Source organism: Aphis gossypii, chromosome 2 (assembly GCF_020184175.1).
Source record: "Aphis gossypii isolate Hap1 chromosome 2, ASM2018417v2, whole genome shotgun sequence".
Lineage (NCBI taxonomy): Eukaryota > Metazoa > Arthropoda > Insecta > Hemiptera > Aphididae > Aphis > Aphis gossypii.
Window position 1 is genome coordinate 77,483,334 of NC_065531.1, and position 9,955 is coordinate 77,493,288.

The 9,955-nt window shown below is 26.0% G+C and overlaps 1 long non-coding RNA gene across 1 annotated transcript; it reads left to right on the forward strand.

Annotated features, from left to right (window-relative positions):
• Positions 1–234: 234 nt before the first annotated feature.
• LOC126550154 (uncharacterized) lies at positions 235–8,377 on the forward strand. Its single transcript, XR_007604196.1, has 3 exons — positions 235–519; positions 5,983–6,398; positions 7,512–8,377. It is a non-coding gene; the product is annotated as an uncharacterized LOC126550154 (long non-coding RNA).
• The last annotated feature ends 1,578 nt before the right edge of the window (positions 8,378–9,955 follow it).

Here is a 9,955-nt window from a genome sequence, read left to right on the forward strand (position 1 = left end):
ATCTACGTGCCTACTAATTAAAAAATATATCAAATTTAATTACTTGACGCAAAAAATAAAATTTTGCAGAAAGTGTTACTAAATCATATGACCAACCCACAAAAAGATTTAGCTTAATACTTGGGTGTGCACCTTGACTCGTTCCTGAATTAAAAACATAATGCTAGCCATTAAAGTTGCCAAAAATCAAAAAAAAAAAAAATACGCAAGTTATATTGGCTAGTTGGAAGACATTCTACACTTTACCTGGCAAACAAATGGTTTCTATATGTAGCTATCATAAAACCGATTTGGACTTATTACGTACAATTGTGGGAATGTGCCAGCAAATCTAACAGCGAAGACATTCAACATTGTCAAAACACTGCCCTTCCTACTATTGTTGGAGTATACTAATTCGACTGGAATGAACTTCAATGAAGTAATGCACCGAAATTTGAAGATATCATCAATTAAGGAAAAAAAAAACAAAAAGTTTTTCCAAGCCAACGCAACTCCTAAACAACTTCTTGAAAGCTAGTAAGACATAAGGTTTCAATTATACGCCGGAAACAGTATGATTTAATTTAAGTGATTTAGGCTAAGGAATGGTGGTACTCGAATTAAGTTATAATCCTTAATATACTCATATATTCATATAATATATATATATATACTATATACTATTTATTGATTATCATGTATTTATCAATTATGTATTGTATTTAGAAATATATAACTAAAATTTCTGGCCGCTTAAAAAAAATAAGTATACCTACGTATTATTATTATATAAACATTCAAAAAATTAAAATTTCATTAACTTTTTATTTATTAAATAGAGAAAGAGGCGAACACAATATTGAAGAATCATCCTATCCAATTATCTTTTCATTAAAAAAAAATAAAATTCTCATATAATATAGAATTGATTAACTAGCGATCAACTAGGAAATGTTTTACTAAAACTTTCAATGTATCTGTATATCGATAAAAATTAAAATGTTGATAATAAATCAGTAAAAATTGAATAAATATCAGAATTGAAAATAAATAATAAAGTATTTGCCCTATGATATTATGTATGTAAAATAAAACTTTGAGCGTATAATGTTTAATGTGGATTAACATAATTTGTCAAAGTTTATTGATTAAGGCCAACAAACTTGGCTTGTTGTATAAATGTATATGCGCTTATTTTGAAATATCCACAGATACAAATAAAACAGTAGCCAAACGTATATAAATAAACGTCAATTAGCATATTAATCTTATTATAATTATAATTTATTATAATGAGAGCAAATAAGTGTAATGGCAACGTTGAATAAAAGTATGAAATCATATTCCCATAAAATATTTATGATACTTTTTGAAAATTGCATTAATTTTCTACCTTCTAGTGCCTAATTTTTCTAACAAATTCATGGTTTACAATTCAACCTTGAATATCATACATGATACCACCGCCTTGCAGCATAGACTTGTATAATATTATCTATACACCAATTGGTCATTGTCGATGTTATAGATAATATGATTATGTAATCATTTTTTTAAGTATATATTTTTATATAAATGTGGATTAATACTTTCGTAGTAAAACCGGAATAATGTGGTTTTTGTTATGAATTTTAAAAAAAGCCTCTGGTTAACCACGGTGTTTTTTATTTTAAATTTTAATTTCTCTACCCACTCTAACAACCCTTTAGTAATAAAAGTAATAATAATAAAAAAAAATCCTTTCAACTACTTTTTAATGAGACCAGACACAAGGGAAAGAGATATAAAAACAGTGTTGTTTTTTATCCCCATTCCACTGTATAAGTGGCTCAGACTTACAAACAAGTTTAATGCGGAAACTTGGAGCTTTATGTTATTCATTAATATTATTTTTTTATTTTAATTTTCTCGTTCAATCGATTTAAACGGCATAACAACCGGAATTATGGAAATCAACGTAATTACGGACTACTCAGTGAAATGTCAGAGTTGGGATCGGGCGGACTTATGATTTATACGATTGATTGGTTTGTCCATTAATTATTAAAATAACATTTTCGCATTCGTTGAGGAACCAGTCATTCGCAATTAAGGAACGAACCAACACTGCACCACCACCCTCGTACCATCAATTGTTTTCTAATCGTTAATAATAAAATATTCGTCTGCTATATTCATACGCAAAATGGATCGCATGGTTGTACGAACAAAATTTAAATACTTGCAATTATCCCAACAGCAAATGTTAGAAATTTAACATAATATGAAATAATAGAGTGCAAATCGAGTACATTAATAACATGATAATAATATATAATAAAACAATAATAGTGTTGAAGTAAAATGTATATAATTATAAGTTACACGATGTTACCTAAAGACATGACATAACGATGACTAGTATAAAGTCAATAATATTATGTAACAAGTATAACAATATAAAAAAATTAATTTCGCTGCGTATTTCAAATAATAAGTTGCTGAATTTTTTAGTTATAGACAATACATTACATAGTTTCGTTGTACAACTAATTTATATATTTAACATAATTTATTTATGATTATCGTATAACAATGTGAACCATTTTGAATTTTTTAATATGCTATTATTTTTAAGCACTTCAAAATTACATTATTATATGTATAAGTTAAAAAAGTTTTTTTTTTTTAAATCCTCTCGTTATATTGTATTATTATATATATATTTTAATTTCTGTTTATTCTTTCACAATTTAATATTATACATTAAAATTTTGAAATAATACTAAGCTAAAATAATAGTTATTATATTTCCTTGAGTTTGTATTCCCAATAATTTATTCACAATTGCATAATATCCTGTTCAACTATAAACATGGTAAGTATTTTAAAAATAGTTAAGTATATTCGCATGTCAGTCACAAATCTGATTACGCGCAAGTGCGATTAAAGTACTCACTGTGCTATTTTATTTTTAAATTGAAATGTATTATTGAACAGAGTAGAAGAACAAATGCCAAACCAAAAGTTGTCAATCTTCATTTGTAATTTTATTACTTTTCGAATAGTTCGTGTAAAACAAACGTTAATATAATATTTTCTACTTTCAAAGAACTATCTTGGAAGTTAAAAACTGTTTAATTTAAACTTCTAAATTATTAATCGAGTTTGATTATATGTTCACCGTGTACCTACCTACTATTATTCAAGCACATCGATTTTGTGGATACCTACTATTAATTTTAAAGACGTCAATGTTATCCTTAATGAAAAATTGTACACAATCAAATTATGTTTTTAGTAAAATGTGAAGTCATTAGATGGATAAAATATAATTATGGGTAAATTATCATGATCAAAAGGAAGTTCTTATAAATAGAAATACCAGCAATTTAAAAGTAATCTGTTGTGTAAATTGGTTTTACTTTGTAATTTTGAATTACCTAATTATTCCATAGGGAACGCCTTAATTACATATAGACAAGTTAAAAATTTACTTAATATAAAGCATTAACGATTGCTGTACCTAGCATGGGTTCCGATGCATAACCCGGATTACAAAGAAATGTAGCCAATATAAAATAAGGTTAATATTATAATCATCAGTAATTTCGTATTGAAATTAACCATAAAATATTGAATTTATTTTTAATATGGTTATGTTTTAATAGGTTTTTTTTTGGGGGGGGGGGTGACAATTAACATATTAATATTTTAAATTTCTATCATTACACCAATTTAATAAATACAAAAATATTAAAATTAATATATAGTAAAATATTTTTATTTTGTTTATCGAATATAAGTAGGTGTATTATAGAATATATTAAATAACTATATCAAAAATCATTAAACTCATTAGGTGCCTAAAAAAATTTTCTATATTATATTTAATTTTAAAAATGTAAGAAATGTGAATTTTGTACAATGTATTATGGAAATTTCAATCTCTGCTGAATATATTATAGAAATAAGAAAATGAATTACAAAAGTATAATATTAGTTCTCGTTTTTTCTTTAAAATAATTTAATTTCTTATTTGAAAAAATAACCTTATTTTTTAGAATTCTAAAATAAAAACATGAATAAACTATTATTCAATTAAAGTTCACAGCAACGGTTTAGATGAAAAGTAAAGTGGTCCGCGCACTCAATTCAATTATAGAAATGCAATTATATACAGAGTTTCGTTGTTTGTATACTTGACAATCTTTATAAAAAAATAAATAAAAAATACTTTAAATTTATCAACTATAATAAATATGATACATTTTTATTTTTATTGAAACTTGAAAACATCTCATCGATCTAAAACATTTATACATTATACTGCTTGGTAAAATTATAATATTATCATACTATAGAAATCATGTAATTTAATAATATCTTTAAAAACGAAGTAAGTCACCCTACTGTAAAGTACTGATGTGCTCAAACATAAAATATATCAAATTTAATTTAGGTATTATTATACTATTTATATTTTAAAAATAAAAATGAAATCCCAAACTTTAGTACCTATATTATTGAGGTATGAATATGCAAAAATTGTCGTAAAAGACAACGTGTCGAATATTTTTGAAAATCTACATTAAACGCTTGTCCAACAGTCTTGTATGATACTCAACGGCTGTCAAACAAAGTTTACTTCTCAATCTTGTCTATTTCTTGTGACATATATTGTTTCACTACTTAGGACTTACGTAGTCACGCATGCGCTTTGAACGAAATGTATTTTTTTTCGTTCCACCAATCTAACGTGTATTGACACGTCGACTGGGATATTTTAAATATTCTCAACATCTATTTTACGATAATCAAATAAAATTGTATAGACATTATGGACGATGTCGCCATCATTAAATTACCGATGGAATAAAGTAAGAGAGTTTTTATCTAGGTTAAATTTGGAACTATGTATTTCGTTCGTTGATCAAAATATTCGAACGTATCAAAAAAACTATAAGGCCTTGCATTTTGAAAGATTTATAACATGCTGATAAATAATTGAAAACCTAAAATACTATAATTGAGTAATTAGTTAATTTTTTTTCCCAATGACAACGTCATACCAGCGAAATATTTAAAAAATATATAATATATTCTATTACTTATTATGTACTGTATTTAATCCTGTTTTAAATACAGCACAATATTCATGTTTTCTTATATATTAAATTATAAATTAGACTAATATTTTAAGTGGTTTTATACTTTAGTGCTGCAACTCATATTTTATATAAAAACAAAAAATTAAAACAATGAACACTTTAAGTTAACTTTTAGTTAACATACAATTACAAATTAACTTGAGTGTGTTAATGTCACTATATAAAATGATTTTCTATTTGTTTTTGTTGAATATTTAACAGTTAGTAGTTAGAATAATAAATTGTGTGCACAGAAAAGGAAAAAACTTACGTTCCCCTTACTAATAAATAAGCTCCAATTAATGTGTTAGCACTAGTGTACGTGACATTTTTAAAATCCAACTTCTGTTCTATAGGACCGTATAATATACAACACATAATTTATTTACAAAATAAAAAAAAAAGTTCAATTACTTAACATGATACACATTTTATAGTATTTTAAATTTGTACTTAAAGTTTATTGTTAGGTTTAGTAGGATAACAGATAACTTGAAATAAATATATACAGGTATATGCCTACGTATTATGTTCATACATTCAACTTACCATTTAAGTATTTAACTTATACGTAAACCCTATAAAAAAATCAAATTATTTTTACCATATTTAAAGCTATATCATTCTAAATTACTGAATATTCATAAGTAACCAATTTTATTAAAACGCACAGTGAATTCTTTGAGTTAAATAAATACTAACTGTACTACACTTTTGCACGTGTATGTGGTCACTAGAAATTCTATTATAATATAGTTCTAAAATCAAACGGTGATTCATTGATTCATTATGTCATAATTATAACTAATTCCAGTTCCAAACTGAATAATTATTGAATACGTTTGTAATAATAATACGTTATATCTTTCAGATTTTCAACTATAGAATACTCTACCAGTTCTAATAGTTCATCTAAAAATGAAGTCCTGACATGCATTTTCGAAATAATATACCTACTTAAAACTCAAAACAGTGCTATTGATGATGTGTAACTATATAGTTGTAACAACCACTTATTAACTTGACGTCGATGCATTAAGTATGAAAGATCAAGGTGGATTTTTTAATTTTAATAGACTATAGAACTACCAGACACCAGTAAAGAGTCATTATCAGAAAATTTATTCAAGTAATAAAATTATATTATGAACACTGAGTCCTGAGATTATAGATTCACTTGTGTAAACATATAAGCTGATGTTCATTATACAAGAGACATGGCATTCTCGAAAACGATTTGAGCGTGGAGGTATGCAGGCTGTATATGGTTTAAAATTCATTAAAAAGGTATGTAATTGTATAACAGTTTTAAAAAGTTTATAAAAAAGATTTTAATTCACCAAAAAGTCTGTACTCAAAAAATAACTCATATTATGTCGCACATTTCAGTGTTATTGAAATAAATCTTGGAAACGTATTTAATAATAATCAGCAGTTTCAACTTAAAAAATAAGTAGTAAAAGTTGTCTCGGTAGTCAAAGATCTGCATACCTATCTTGTAGTAAAATATAATATTTGTTACTTATTTAGTATTCATACTATACAGGATGATCGATTTAACGTAAGATACTTAATTTTATGAGTGTCTTACTTTAAATGGATCACTCCGTTTATAGGGACGTTTTATACCTTGTTATTAAATATCGACCACTGAGTGATTACTATCACCCTAGAACGTTCACCGAACGGTTCAGTGTCTACCATTGTTGCAGTGACAAAGCTCGTAAGCCGTCAACATAAAGACGCATCAGCGTGTTTAGCCATGTAAAACTTTGTTACAAATTATTTTTAGAATCTAATAAATACAGCAAAGATTCTCACGTATTTGCATATTTTTTCTGATTAATATAATATTTTACGCCACATAGTTTCTATGCAGCGTACAAAATATATTATACAACTTACGACTTAATCGTTGTTAAAATATCCAACATTTTTTTGTAAATTATTCAACAATAATTTATGTTTTTAGATCATAATTTTGTGTTTCAAAAAACATATTATTTTAATATAATGTAGAAAATAACGTACTTAAGTATTTTCATCAGCCAGTGCACACAATTCGTTTGATTCCATTGTGAGTCGATCATTAATTTTATAAAGATAAAAGCTTTATGATCAATAGATAATTATTTAGATTATGGTATACTATAGCTGTTCGTTTGTAGAGTGCAACGCAAATTAAATCTATTAACCACTAGTTTATTACAGGTGTTTTTATTACGTGTAATTTAATGTAGATAATACACTATAATACGGGACAACCATGCATTATGTTTTATAGTGTAATAGTAGTAGAACCTATAATAAATTTTATTTTTTTAGTGCATATTTAATAGGATATTGAGAATTTTAAACACATATGCACATGTTTTAAAATGCAGTTTTAATAATTTTTAGTACACGAAAGTCCTTGCTGTATACATTAATAAACACGCTCGCACAGCCGACAGAGCGCGCGATAACTAATGTCGAAGCAACCGCCAACTGAATGTACAATATACAATAGTCCCCAACGGAGATTTTTACGGGAAGAGGAAAACAAGAAAAACAAAACACCGTTAATTATTACACGTGGTCTATTTTAATTTTTATTGTTGTGTAATAATATAAAATATAATAAGTACTAATGGCGTAAAATCATATTTTTAAAGTACAATTTAAGTATTCATCGTGTATATCGTGGTGCTATTATAAATTATATTATATTATTGTATTGTAATTATTTATAAACGAAAATACGATGCAATATTATTAATATGAGGACAAAGGACATATTCACTGACCTGGAATTTTGGCAAAAAAAATGTATAAACAACATAATATAGTTGGGTTTTATAATTTTATAAAATTTTATTTCACATTTTAGTCTTATAACGTTTTTGTTTTAGGTTTTAAGGTTATGACCAAAAAATACTAAACAACTTAAGCGATAAGTAGTTTCACAGTATAAATTGTCTTCTATCCTTTGAATCATCTGAATCCAAATTCGATTAGATAACTATTATAATGTAAGACAATGGTAAATAGCTGTGCGTTACAATTTAAAATTCTTTACTCTCACAGTTTCATAGCATAATAATATGTCTGCATGCATAATATATATTATGAATTTTACTCCGTTCTTAGGTATTTAATAATACCACGACTATTTTTAATATAAAATGTTAAATTATTGTTTCTCTAGAGCTATATAAGTTTATATTACAAATTCTAATTTATTTGAAAATCAATAAAAATTCGGTCCTATTAAATCTAATTTACATATAATTATACACCTACATTTTAAGTTATGTCTTATGAATAAATAAATTTTAATATTTATCACGGCATCATTTAATCAATATCATAATGTATTAACATTATTTTATTATTGTTAACTCATCTGTGTAATTAAACAATAAATATTAAAAATTATAATGTAAAATGTTACTAAAAAGTTTTAATAAATAAATTATTAATAAGTTATTTATTTTACATTTTCAATACATAAAAGGTTTTTTTTTTTAATATTTGAACTATTATATTTGCATTTTACCGAGAAAATAAATTAAATTTCTCACGATGACTGTAATATTAACAAAAAATTATTTCCTATTGAAAATTCATATTTGTTTTAAATTTATTTTTATTGTGATGTTTTTTAACGTGTCTACCATGAAATACTTTAAAATATAATGAATAATATTTTAATGAATACAACAATATTAAATATGATAATTATTAAAATTTTTACAATATAAATTATTAACAAAATAAATTTGTGTTATTGTTTATTTTACTTGGCTTATGAAACTCATCTATTATTATAAACCTTAATATAACTGTACATCACTAAAATAATGTGATATTATAAGTCATGTATAATGAATACGATTAATTAATAATTATTTATTTATTTCACGCCTTAATATGACATTACGTTTTTAACACAAAACATGTAATTAGCTGACAAAATTTGGTTTCAAAATGTTGTCAAGTGACCATGACCGTTCCGGAATGATAATAGTGACCTTGACGTTGACTGGCTTTGATTGATTGAGAGAGAGAGAATGTCTGAAAAGAAGATTGATGTAACCAGTAGCCACCGGAGTCTGTTCAGAAAAAGAATATTAATAAAAGAAGAGAGGTTCGGGGGAAGACAAAAAAATAATATATATATAAATAAAAATAAAAATACTCGTCGAAGTACATAGACGCTATGCTCCTGTATAGCGCCTGTTAATAAGAATTTCTAATCTAAAATTCCCTAGGGTCCTTTATCTCGTGTTTATTCTAGAAAATCATTAATTCTCACCTGTCTCGTTAAATTTTACGGCAAAACACGTTGACTGTTTACGCCCAAACAAATTTACCGATATTATATTATTATATATACAGGTAGGTACGCGCAAACACTATACACACACGAAACACAATAATATAACGATAAGAATACAAACTCGTGCGGGGGAACAGAAGTTGTTGGTGTTACCAGGTAGGTATAATATCGATGTTACAATAATAATAATAATAATAATAAATAGGTAGTGTTCTAACGAGAATAATGAACTCACGAATAATGTGGATAAATAATACTGTGAAAATAACATAAAGCAGCCTCCGATGTGACGCTGTACACAAATCTCATCACTATTTCGTGTACATAGATTACATTATGCATCCGAATAGGTATATTTTATAATATGTACACGGGCTCAACAGTCACAGACTCGTGTATATATTGTAGTGACTAATGCATAATGTTTGACCTCTACAACGGCGCAGGTATTATAGATGGATATTTTTTTTTATTTTAAGAGTTGGGAAGAGGGGCGTTGAACCTAAACACTGGACGGGTGTAA